Source organism: Pinus tabuliformis, chromosome 2_1 (genome assembly GCF_031772625.1).
Source record: "Pinus tabuliformis cultivar Carrire ecotype Pingquan chromosome 2_1, CPIR1, whole genome shotgun sequence".
Lineage (NCBI taxonomy): Eukaryota > Viridiplantae > Streptophyta > Pinopsida > Pinales > Pinaceae > Pinus > Pinus tabuliformis.
In genome coordinates, this window is record NC_142299.1 from 581,277,762 (window position 1) to 581,288,972 (window position 11,211).

Sequence of the window (11,211 nt, forward strand, 5' to 3'; positions counted from 1 at the left end):
TACCATATTTATAAAAGAGGTAGAAAGAGTTATGGTAAATAAATAAAAATATATCAGATAGGATTAGAAATCAACATCTAATTATATACGAAGCCTATGGGACAAATTATTATTAATACCATGCAAAACAAATATTATTAACCCTAATATTAACATTAAAATACTAATATTATTATGATTTTTATTAAATCTAATATTCATTTTAATATATTATAATATTAATATTATTAATTTTAATAGCTTTGGATTAATACAATATTTAATTTGTTATATTATAATATATATTAATATGTCATGATATATATTAAATCTAATATATATGGGAGGGAAGAACAAAGACATAGAGTGATAGAGGGGGAGCAATGTGGGGAGTGACAAGGGAGAGATGGAGATAAACTGAAATAGATAGGAGAGGAGGAATAAAGAGAGAGAGAGAGGGAGAGGAGTGAGAGAGGTAGAGAAGGGTAAGAGAGGTAGAGGGAGACACAAAGATGGAGGAGGGAGAGAGATAAGGAGAGAGGGAGGGAGATAGGAGAGATAGGGGGAGAGAGGAAGAATGAGAGATAAGACTTGAGAGAGAGAGAGAGGGAGGTAGGAGAGAAAGAGAGAGAGAGAGAGATGGGGAAGAGAGAGGGAGGTAGGAGAGATAGGAAGAATGAGAGATAAGACTTGAGAGAGAGAGAGTGAGTGATGGGGGAAGAGAGAGGGGGGTAGGAGAGAAATAGAGAGAGAGAGGAAGTACGAGAGAGAGGACTTGAGAGAGAGGAGGAGAGATGGAGAGATAGGTATATGGAGTTGGAGGGGGAGATAGGGAGGGAAGAATAAATATGTAGAGAGTGATAAGTGGAGAGAGAGAGGGAGTGACAAGGGAGATATGGACAAAGAGTGTGTATGTTTGGGGATGAGATAGAGATACAAGGAAGGAGAGATAGAGAGAATGGGGGAGAGAAGGAGAAAGGGGAGAGGGAGGGATAGAGTAACAAAGTTGGAGGGTGAGAGAGAGAGAGATAGAGACAGTGACAGAGAGAGAGAGGCGGAGAGAGGGAGAGAGAGGAAGGAAGAGAGAGAGGATGTGAAAGAGTGGAGAGAGGGAGGGAAAGAGATATGGAGTTAGAGGGGGGGAGAGAGGGAGGTGAGAAGAAATAAATAGAGAGAGAAAGGTGGGGAGAGAGAGGGGGAGTGATAAGGAAGATGTTGAGAGAGGGAGAGAGGACAACAAGAGGGAAGAGATATAGAAGTGGGGGAGAGGGAGAGAAGGGGAAGAGCGCGCGCGCGAGAGAGAGAGAGAGAGAGAGAGAGAGAGAGGAGGAAGGAGGGATTGATAGATAGATTGGAGAAAGAGAGTGTATTTTTTGGGGGTGATATAGAGAGGTGAAGGGAGATAGAGATATATATCGAAAGTGAATAGAGGGAAGGAGAGAGAGATCGAGAGAGGGAGGGAGGAACAAAGAGATTGATATATATGGAGTGAGAGAACGTGTGTGTTTGGGGGTTTGAGATAGAGAGACAAAGAAGGAGAGATGGAGGGAGATATAGATATAGATGGAGGGGGAGAGAGGAAAGAATATTTTTTGCACTACATGCATTGATTTCAGTGTAGATGGTGATTTCTAATCCTATTTGATTGCTTGCACTAGATGCATTTATTTTAGTGTAGATGTTGATTTCTAATGATATTTGGTTGCTTGCACTAGATGCATTGATTTCAATGCAGATGATTTCTAATCCTATTTGATTTCTTGCACTGAATGCATTTATTTCAGTGTAGATGGCGATTTCTAATCATATTCGATTACTTGAACTAGATGCATTCATTTCAGTGTAGATTTTGATTTCTAATCATATTTGATTACTTACACTAAATGCATTGATTTCAATGTAGATAATTTATAATCCTATTTGATTGCTTGCACTAAATGCATTGATTTCAGTGTAAATGGTGGTTCTAATCATATTTGATTGCTTGCACTAAATGCATTGATCTCAGTTTAGATGGTTATTCTAATCATATTTGATTGCTCAATGCACTAGATGCATTGATTTCAGTGTAAATGTTGGTTTATAATCCTATTTTCTTACTTGCACTAGATGCATTGATTTAAGTGTAAATGTTGATTTCTAATCCTATTTGATTGTTTTCATTAGATGCATTGATTTCAATGTAGATGATTTATAATCCTATTTGATTGTTTGCACTAAATGCATTGATTTTAGTGTAGATGGTGATTTATAATCATATTTGTTTGCTTGCACTAGATGCGTTTATTTAAATTTAGATGTTGATTTTTAATCCTATTTGATTACTTGCACTATATGCATTGATTTTAGTGCAAATGTTGATTTCGAATCATATTTGATTGCTTGCATTAGATGCATTGATTTCAATGTAAATGTTATTTTCTAATCTTATTTGATTGCTTGCATTAGATGCCTTCATTTCAATGTATATGTTGATTTTTGATTTGATGTAATTGGATGAATGATGGTACACTAATTTTAAAGTGTTGAATTAACATTCTAGAATGATTTCAAAGTAAGCACAAAAAATTATTGACATTGTACATTGATTTTTGTGTTATAGTAATTCGACCTATTAATATTGGAGAGAAAGAGAGACAAGGTATGTTGTTCAGTACAATAGCTCGAGTTAAATATTTAAATGGCTTATGATTTAACTTGTAATTTTCATATAATCGATATGACAAGATAACAATTGATATGAAAAGATGACAAAAATAACAATGGCAACAATAAGAATAGTAGAAGAAAATAGTTTGAGATTAATCACAATGAAGACTATTTGTAATTGACTATATTCTTATTATTCACATTTACTATCATTCAACACTATTACATTGTCACTTTACATTCAAAAATTTTATTTCATCATTTTTCATCATTAAAGTTATTAACAATATTTATCATCTCAACAAACTGAAGTAACTAAGCAAATTTAAAACTAAAATGACCAGATTAATCTTAAACATATTTAGTTGATCTATCAAGCACTGAGAGGGATCAAATCTCTCGAGGTGAAAACCTTTCCTCAGGTTTTGCACTCAAAAAATAGGTTTGCGCCTCGAGAGAATTGATCCCTCTTTATGCTTGATAGATCCATAGTTAAGATGGATATAGGTTGGTTTATTTTTATGTAATTTGATGCGGTCAAAATGTTTAGATAACATTACAATGTCTCATGTCTTTTGGATTAATCACATCATTAGGATTTGGTGGTTGACGTTTTGAACCAACTAATTTGGTTCATCCTCATGCGACCACATTAGTTGGTTCGAAAAATCAACCAAATCCTAATGATGTGATTAATTCGAAAGACATTCATCTACAATATGGATCACAAAAGTCTTAGATCTAACATTACAATGTCTCATCCATATTAGGATGGAGAGTGCCTCTCTGCCCAAAAGTGTAATAAAATGAAATTTATAAAAAAATATTTATAAAATATTTTGATTGTGAAATGAGAGATGGGTTTTAGGCATGTGGTATCGATGAGCCATAGTATTTGCCCATGGTATGTTATGGTTAATAATATCCACTATAAAGTAGGTTGAGTATCAATGGTTAAAAATATTGTTAAATTGTAAGATTATTTTGATAGCGAAATGAGATATGATTTTTTGCGGATGGAGTCTCTCCACCAAAAGAAAGTAATAAAATTAATTTTTAAGAAAATTATTTATAAAATATTTTGGTTATGAAATGAGAGATGGTTTTTGGGCATGTGATATTGATGAGCCATGGTTTTGGTTCATGGTATGTTATAGTTAATAATATCCATGATAAAGTCGGCTAAGTATTATTTTGATAGTGAAATGAAAGATGGTTTTTGAGCATGTGGTATTGATGAGCCATCATATTGGCCCATGGCATGGTATGAGTAATAATATCCATGGTAAAGTGGGGGTGAATATCGATGATTAAAAATCTTGTTATATTTTAAGTATTAAGTTTTTAGTGTTTATTAATGAAATTTAAATATAGTAACAAAATTATTATTTAAATTTATATGATAAAATGGATCTTATATATTATTTATATCTTATATATCTATAAAATATTTTGATTGTGAAATAAGAGATGGTTGTAGATTTGTTGTATTGATGAGCCATGGTATTGTAACAAAGTCTATTACAAGTTAATAATATCTACCATTAAATATATTGTTATATTGTAAGTATTCAAGTTTTTTATTTTCGCTACTTATAAATTGAATTTTATTATTTTTATTATTTTTAATTTTTTTTGGAAAGTATATCATCTCTGCACTCTATATTACTTTTAAACAGCATGTTAATGTTTACCAATACTTATTATAAATTGTACATATTAATATAAATTTAATATATTAAGAATATATGTAAAAATGTTGAGAAACTTTTTTACATTACACCTACACATCACCTCTATATTGTGTGTTGATTGTAACAGATTAAGTATGATTAAAGTTGATATAATATTATTAATAATATTAATATATTAATAACATATTATTATTATTATGGTATTAATAATTAATAATAATAATTTTATGTATTTAATGCCATATTTAATATTAATCACAATATTAATATTTATAATATGCATATAAAGTATAAAGGAACATAATTCAAAGTTTTTTAAATGAAATGGGTGCACTTAATTATTGAGGGGAGCAAAGAAGCTCATTCTACAGTCCAGTATGATGGTTGAAATTTTATTCATGTCAACCCAAATAAAAATTTTGAAAAATTAAATAACTATACAAAAGATTTAACTAATATCATATCTATCTATACTCTTATTAAATCCGTATTTAAAAAAATCTATACTAATATAAATCAAAAATAAAAATATTTATTCATTATTCTCTTGAAAGAGCAAAAGAGACCTTGATAGCTCCACTCAAACAACACAAGCCAACTCAGAGTACAGATTTTTTTTACATCAAAACCGTGTTTATGCTCGTAGATGATCAGACGAAAATATATGCAATTAATATTACCAAGTAGCAAACACTAAAATTGGAGAGAGGAACATTGAATGTAACACAAAATGGTATGACGGATATAGAGCTGGAAGGAGGAATTAATTTTTTTTTTCCATTTAAATTAATATGGTTAATTGTTTAAAAACATATTTAACAATTTAATGACGTGCTATAACGTTAGTTTGTAATATAGTTTTAAGTTTTAGAGTTGCTTAAAAAAATGAGATTTGTGAATGGTGAAATTAAATGAGTTTTGACTTCATTAATCACTATCAATTCCAGCTTGATGATTATTCAAGCTTGCTTTCCTCACGATCGCTGGTTTTCTCTGCTCTCTCTATCAATGAGAGTTGCTTTTCTCTGCGCTATCTACACTGCACCAATTTGCATCCATGCCCATTAATATGTCACTCACTTCACCAGTCTGATTTTGGGTTTCTAGACATTTAGACTTTCGATTTAATAAGAAGTTTAGACTGGCGCAACTTACTGTAAAGTCCACCGGCTAATTGCTCCACAATATAGCGGTGGAATTCCTCCATAATTTGTTGGGCGAGCCAGTCAGAAGGCGGAAGAGAGGCCGCCACGCTGGGGTGCTTTCGCATCGCAGCTTGTAGATGCGACCGCACTTCTCCGGGCCAGGGAACTTGAGCTCCCCAGCGCTTCAAGGGTGGGTAACCACGTGACCAAGGGGGCCAGCATCACATCCACATGCTCATCTTCTCACCCAAGAAGAAGGGCCCCTCCGAGCCAATAGAACTCATTCCGTTCTCCAACGTTAGAAAGTATTCTACAATTTCTTTCCGTGCGGTCGCATGGTCTTCTCCCATCAATTTCAAGAGCTTGAGCGCTGTATCTAAAAACTGTCCATGTACATATAGCAGTAACCAGACAGCAACAGAGAAGTTAGAGTGACGAACAAATTAGAGCAAGCAGCGAAATAAAGAAAAAGGAGGAGAGAGAGCGCGACCTTTCTGTTGGTGAAGTCGGCCCAGAATCGAGAAAGCGACCTGTCCTAAGCGGAGCCTGACAAAAGAGAGGGCGTGCTGTCGGAGGGTGGCCACGCTTCTTCGATGTACTCCACTATCGCAAGCGACTGCGCAATGGGTTTGCCGTTGTGGATGAGCACAGGGACCTGCCCGTAGACGGGATTCGATCTCAGGAGGAGCTCGCTTTTAGCTGTGAGAACTTCCTCCACCTCCTCGAATTCCACGCCCTTCACCCTCAAGGCGATGGCACAGCTCATTTCAAAGGGACTCGACCTTACCCACAACAATTTCACTTCTTGTCCTTTCGACTCCATCCTTTTCCTCTCACTGATCACGGGATACCAGAGTTTCACGACAATGCTATAGAGGTTGGATTTTATATTAGCGTAGAAGCCAAAGTTTACATTTATAAGGCTGTCATGAGGATGAATTCACACCATATTCAATTAAATAAACGCACAACCAAACCTTGACATGCGACACCACCATTAAAAGAACTTTGTCATAGTTAATTTTAATTTAATTATTATCTCTGACGCATAGTTAAATTAACCATTAAAGTAAAATTAACTATGTTGATATAATAATTAAATTAAAATTAATTATGACAGTTTTTTTGGTGTGGTGATAATTTTTGGTTGTGTGTTTTTTTAATTGAATATGGTGCGAATTCATTTTCTTTTTTAGCTTAAGTAAGAGCCGAATCTTCTTTTCATTTCTCTGTATAAAATATTACATAAAATACAAAAAACCCAGGGTAGAAAAGGCCAAAGATATGGTTATTTCTAGGCGTTATGAGAAAAGAGCCAACTGCTCCCGACTTGAGTCAAGAGACCACTGTACCACTCGACCCGATCTCTAAGACCCATCGAGTGAAAAACAAAATGATCCTTCCCGCATCGCAATGTATTTAAAAATGAGAAAAGACCCAGAAAGTACAGAAACTGGGGTCGCTAAGGAAACCAAGTCTCTGACCCGGACCCCCCCAACATGCTCAGTGATCCTCGGCCGTTGATCCACCACTGCAAGATCCAACGGTTGAAATACATATCGGGAGGAAAAGAAGCTGTGAGAATACCCGTCTGATGAGGGCGGTATTCTCTCTCCTGCTAGAGCCACGTGTTGTGTGATGAGTGGCATCGGGCTCCTTTCTAGGAAACCACTTCCGGAGTTGAGGGCACCCGATGAACCAAAAACCACCTTGAGGGCGGTAAAGAAAACCAAGTGGTGGACATAAAGATGAATTAGATCTTATACCTAGAAGATTTCGGGTCCGCTGAGGAAGCCAAGAATCTGCCCCGGACCCACCAACATGCACCTTGAATCTCGGCCCTTGATTCCCAACCTTTTGATCCAACGGTTGAGAGGGATATTGGATTGAAGAGGAGCAGGAGGAATACCCACCCGATAAAGGCGGTATTCTCTTTCTTTCCTGCGACAAGTGTCGATCAATGAGTGGCATCAGGCTCAATTCAAGAAAACCGCTTCAGGTTTTGAGGCTTTCCGAAAACCCGAAAATCGTTGATTCGCTGCGTCCATTGCCAACAAAACCATATCTATGGTAGGAATTCCATTGTTCCTTCTGACTGGAAACTCCCCGCCCATCTCCCTGCAGAGTAAAGTTGAGTTGATCTATGGTGAAAGATAGTTACAATAAATCCTCGCCCACTCTAGAACCCTGAGTCTGAGGTGTTCTGGGCTGATATAGCTGATAGAGGATCGAATGTCATTTTTTTTAAATTACCCCAGGATAGCTGCTTCATGTTGATAACGTCTCTTCTAAGACACAACTTCTGCGCTCTGCTAGCACCCTTGTTCTGATAGATTTCTCGGTCCACATTCGCTCGGTTGAGACAATAATCCCTCAATCTGCCGTGGGGAACCTCTTGCTATTTATACTTATTGTTGCTCTTAGCACAAAGAGCGCCTTTATTGGCAAGTATATCTGCCAATTTATTGGCAGTGCTACAAACATGCGTGAACCTTAAGGTTCTCATGTACTGAAGGTGGAGATGGATTCTTTGATAGACCTGAAGAAGCCTCTAATGCCTCGAAACTTTTTCTGGATCCGAACCACAACAGATTCTCTTGACCGAATTGATAATCAACTCTAAGTCTGCTTCAATTATGATGTTCTGAAGATTGTCGTTCTTTAGGATTTCTAAACATTTCTCTAGGGCCATTAGCTCCGCCATATTGTTTGTGGCTCTTCCCAAGTTACAATGAAAAATGTATTGTATACAGCGCTTCTCATCCCTCATCACTCCTCCATAACCAACCATGCCCAGATTTCCTTTTGAGGCCCCATCTATGTTACATTTCATATATCCCTGAGAGAGAGGATGCCAAAAATCTTTTTTAGTGACTGTTTGCGCTACCAATCTGTTATTTCCCTAAGGAATCAGCCCCTGCATACCCAATTGAAGTAATATCTGCACATTAGCATTTGAAGGGAGGTTCTTAGGGGGTGTTTTCATTAAAGTTCCAACTGTCTCCTTAAGTTGTTTTAAAATTTGTTCCATGATACTCTGGGAGGAACTCTTTTTATTTTTGAAAATTCTATTGTTGCGTTCCTTCCAGACGTCCCAAATTAGGAAGTTGGGAGCTAAAGCCCAAGCTTTGTTTACCGTTTCATAATCAGAGAAGTTTCTCCTCCAATTCCTTAGGGTATTGGTTATGCTTCCTCTGTCCCTATCTGTTTGTCTGAATATTGAGGCAATCCCATCCCACAACGTGGAAGTAAATATGCAGAGGTTGAGAAGGTGCTCCATAGTTTCCTCTTGTGAATCACATAGCTGGCATCTGGATGGGCCAGAAACACCCCTTTTCCGGATGTTCTCCCAGGTTAGAATTTTCTTATGATGCACAAGCCACATGAACAGTTTGGTTTTCATCCATCCTTGGTTCTTCCAAAGATTCTTCCAAACCCCATCCGGTTTTGTAGAATCAAGCTCAAGGGCTATGTGTTTTGCCTCTTTAAGGTTAAAGGTGCCTTCATTGTTATTGCCCTATATTAGTTGGTTAAAACTAGCTGAAATCAGGATCTTTCGTTGATCCAGGATGGTTGTTAGAGCATCAGCCTGTGCTTTCAAGGGTCCATTATCCCTGTAATCCATTTCCCTCCAAGTTCTCCATTTTCCTCCGTTATTTGTCTGATCCAAAAATTCATTTACTTGGAGTAACCCTTTGGTGTCAGTATCATGCTTGAGATCTGCAAAGTCTTCTCTTAACAGCTTAGGTTCCTATTGCCATTTATCCTCCCAAAACCAAGCAAGGTCTCCAGCTCTAATTTCCCAGAAACTATTTTTCTAAACTATGCCTCTGTTCTCCCAAGCTTTGTTCCAAATGTGGGAGCCTTTTATGATTCCAAACATTCTTATATGGTCCTTGTCTTGCCAATTACTTGCATATTTCTGGTTCCAAATTTGTGCCCAAGGAGCATCTGAATCTTTTATCCATCTCCACCATAATTTTGCCCCCAAAACTTTGTTTAGCACTTCAGGATCATCCAGTCCTAAACCTCCTTGTGTTTTAGGTTTACATATCTTTTCCCAGGCTACCAAGGCCCATTTCTTCTTTTCTTCCCCCTTTCCCCAAAGAAAATCTCTTTGGATATTTCTGCATTGTTGCATAACTCCTTTTGGAGCTGGAAGGGCTGAAAACATGAAGATGGGAACTGATTGAAGGACAGCTTTTGTAAGCACCAGTCTGCCTGCCAAGTTCAAAGATCTGTTTGTCCATTTTTGAGTCTTGTCCTGCAGCTTATTAATCACAGGCTCCCAAACTGTCTTGTTCAGAGGTTTGTCTGTGAGCAGTACTCCCAAATATTTGGATGGAAGCATATCTCTTTGAAAGCCCAGAATTCTGGAAATGTTTCGCTGAATAGCAATGTTAGTATTGAAAAAGAAAATCTTTGATTTGGAAAGGCTTACCTCTGTACCCGCCGCCATAGCAAAGTCACGCAGGATTTGTTTGTAAGCTAGTGCTTCCTTGACCATGGGGATGCCCTGTAGCATGGTATCATCTACAAATTGTTGATGGGTTAAAGCTTGTCCGTTCCCGGATAGTTTGAGACCCTGGATCTTACCTGCTTCTTTAGTAGACTTGATGGCTCGGCCTAGTCCTTCCATCATAAGAATAAAGAGAAAGGGGGAGAGAGGATCTCCTTGCCTGAGGCCTCTTGAAGGTTTAAAGGTCTTTGATGGAGAACCATTCACTAGAATTGAAAAACTAGAGGTAGTCACCAGGGCCATTACCCATCTTACCCAGTTGTGGTCAAATCCATAAGCCAGAAGGACCTTCCCGATGTAGGCCCAATTTAACGTATCATAAGCCTTTTCTAGGTCCAAATGCATAATCATTCTTGCCTGCATTTTACTTATCAATGAGTGAACCACCTCATGAGCTTGAATGATATTATTGAGAATTTGTCTGCCCTCCACATACCCCGTTTGCTCCATAGAAACCAGAGTAGGAAGAAGGGGTTTAAGTCTATTGGCAATTATTTTGGAAATAATCTTATACACCACATTGCATAAAGCTATAGGTCTAAATCTGTCTGGTGTCATAACATTGTCCTGTTTAGGAATCAAGGAAATGAAGGACATGTTGAGCGTCTTCAATACTGTTATATTATTCCTGGAGTCCTCCACCACATTCAGTATATCTTGCTTGACAATACTCCAACATGCTTTAAAGAAATCTACATTGAAACCATCCGGGCCTGGCGCTTTTCCATTCTGCATTTCTTTGATGACTTCACTGACCTCCTCTTCATTCACTGGCCTATTAAGATTATAATTATCTTCTCTTGTTACTAGCTTAGGAATGTGCTTTGTGAAGTCCCTGATAAATTGAGATCTATCTAAGAGAGGTTCCTTTGCTATGCCTTGAAAATGTTGAACCAACACAACTTCTATTTCTTTGTGGGTATTGAGATGGTGGCCTCTGGAATCCTTGATCGTTGAGATCTTGTTGTGAGACCTATGCTCCATTATAGATCTATGGAAAAACCTTGTGTTTCTATCCCCTTCTTTTAGCCATTGTACTCTTGATTTTTGTCTCCAAAATATTTCCTCTTGTTTGCATAAGTCCTCCCATTCCTGTTGATGCTTGTTAGCTTGTTCACTTCTTTCCCCATCAAAGCCATCAGTGATTAGGGTTTGATTAATTTCCAGCATTTTCCTTTCAACTACTTTCTTAGCTTCAAAAATATTGCCAAACTCATTCTTATTC

At 37.2% G+C, this 11,211-nt stretch overlaps 1 pseudogene; it reads right to left on the reverse strand.

Annotated features, from left to right (window-relative positions):
• Positions 1–5,433: 5,433 nt before the first annotated feature.
• On the reverse strand, positions 5,434–6,290 carry LOC149201794 (putative glutathione S-transferase parC; annotated as a pseudogene).
• Between the last annotated feature and the right edge of the window lie 4,921 nt (positions 6,291–11,211).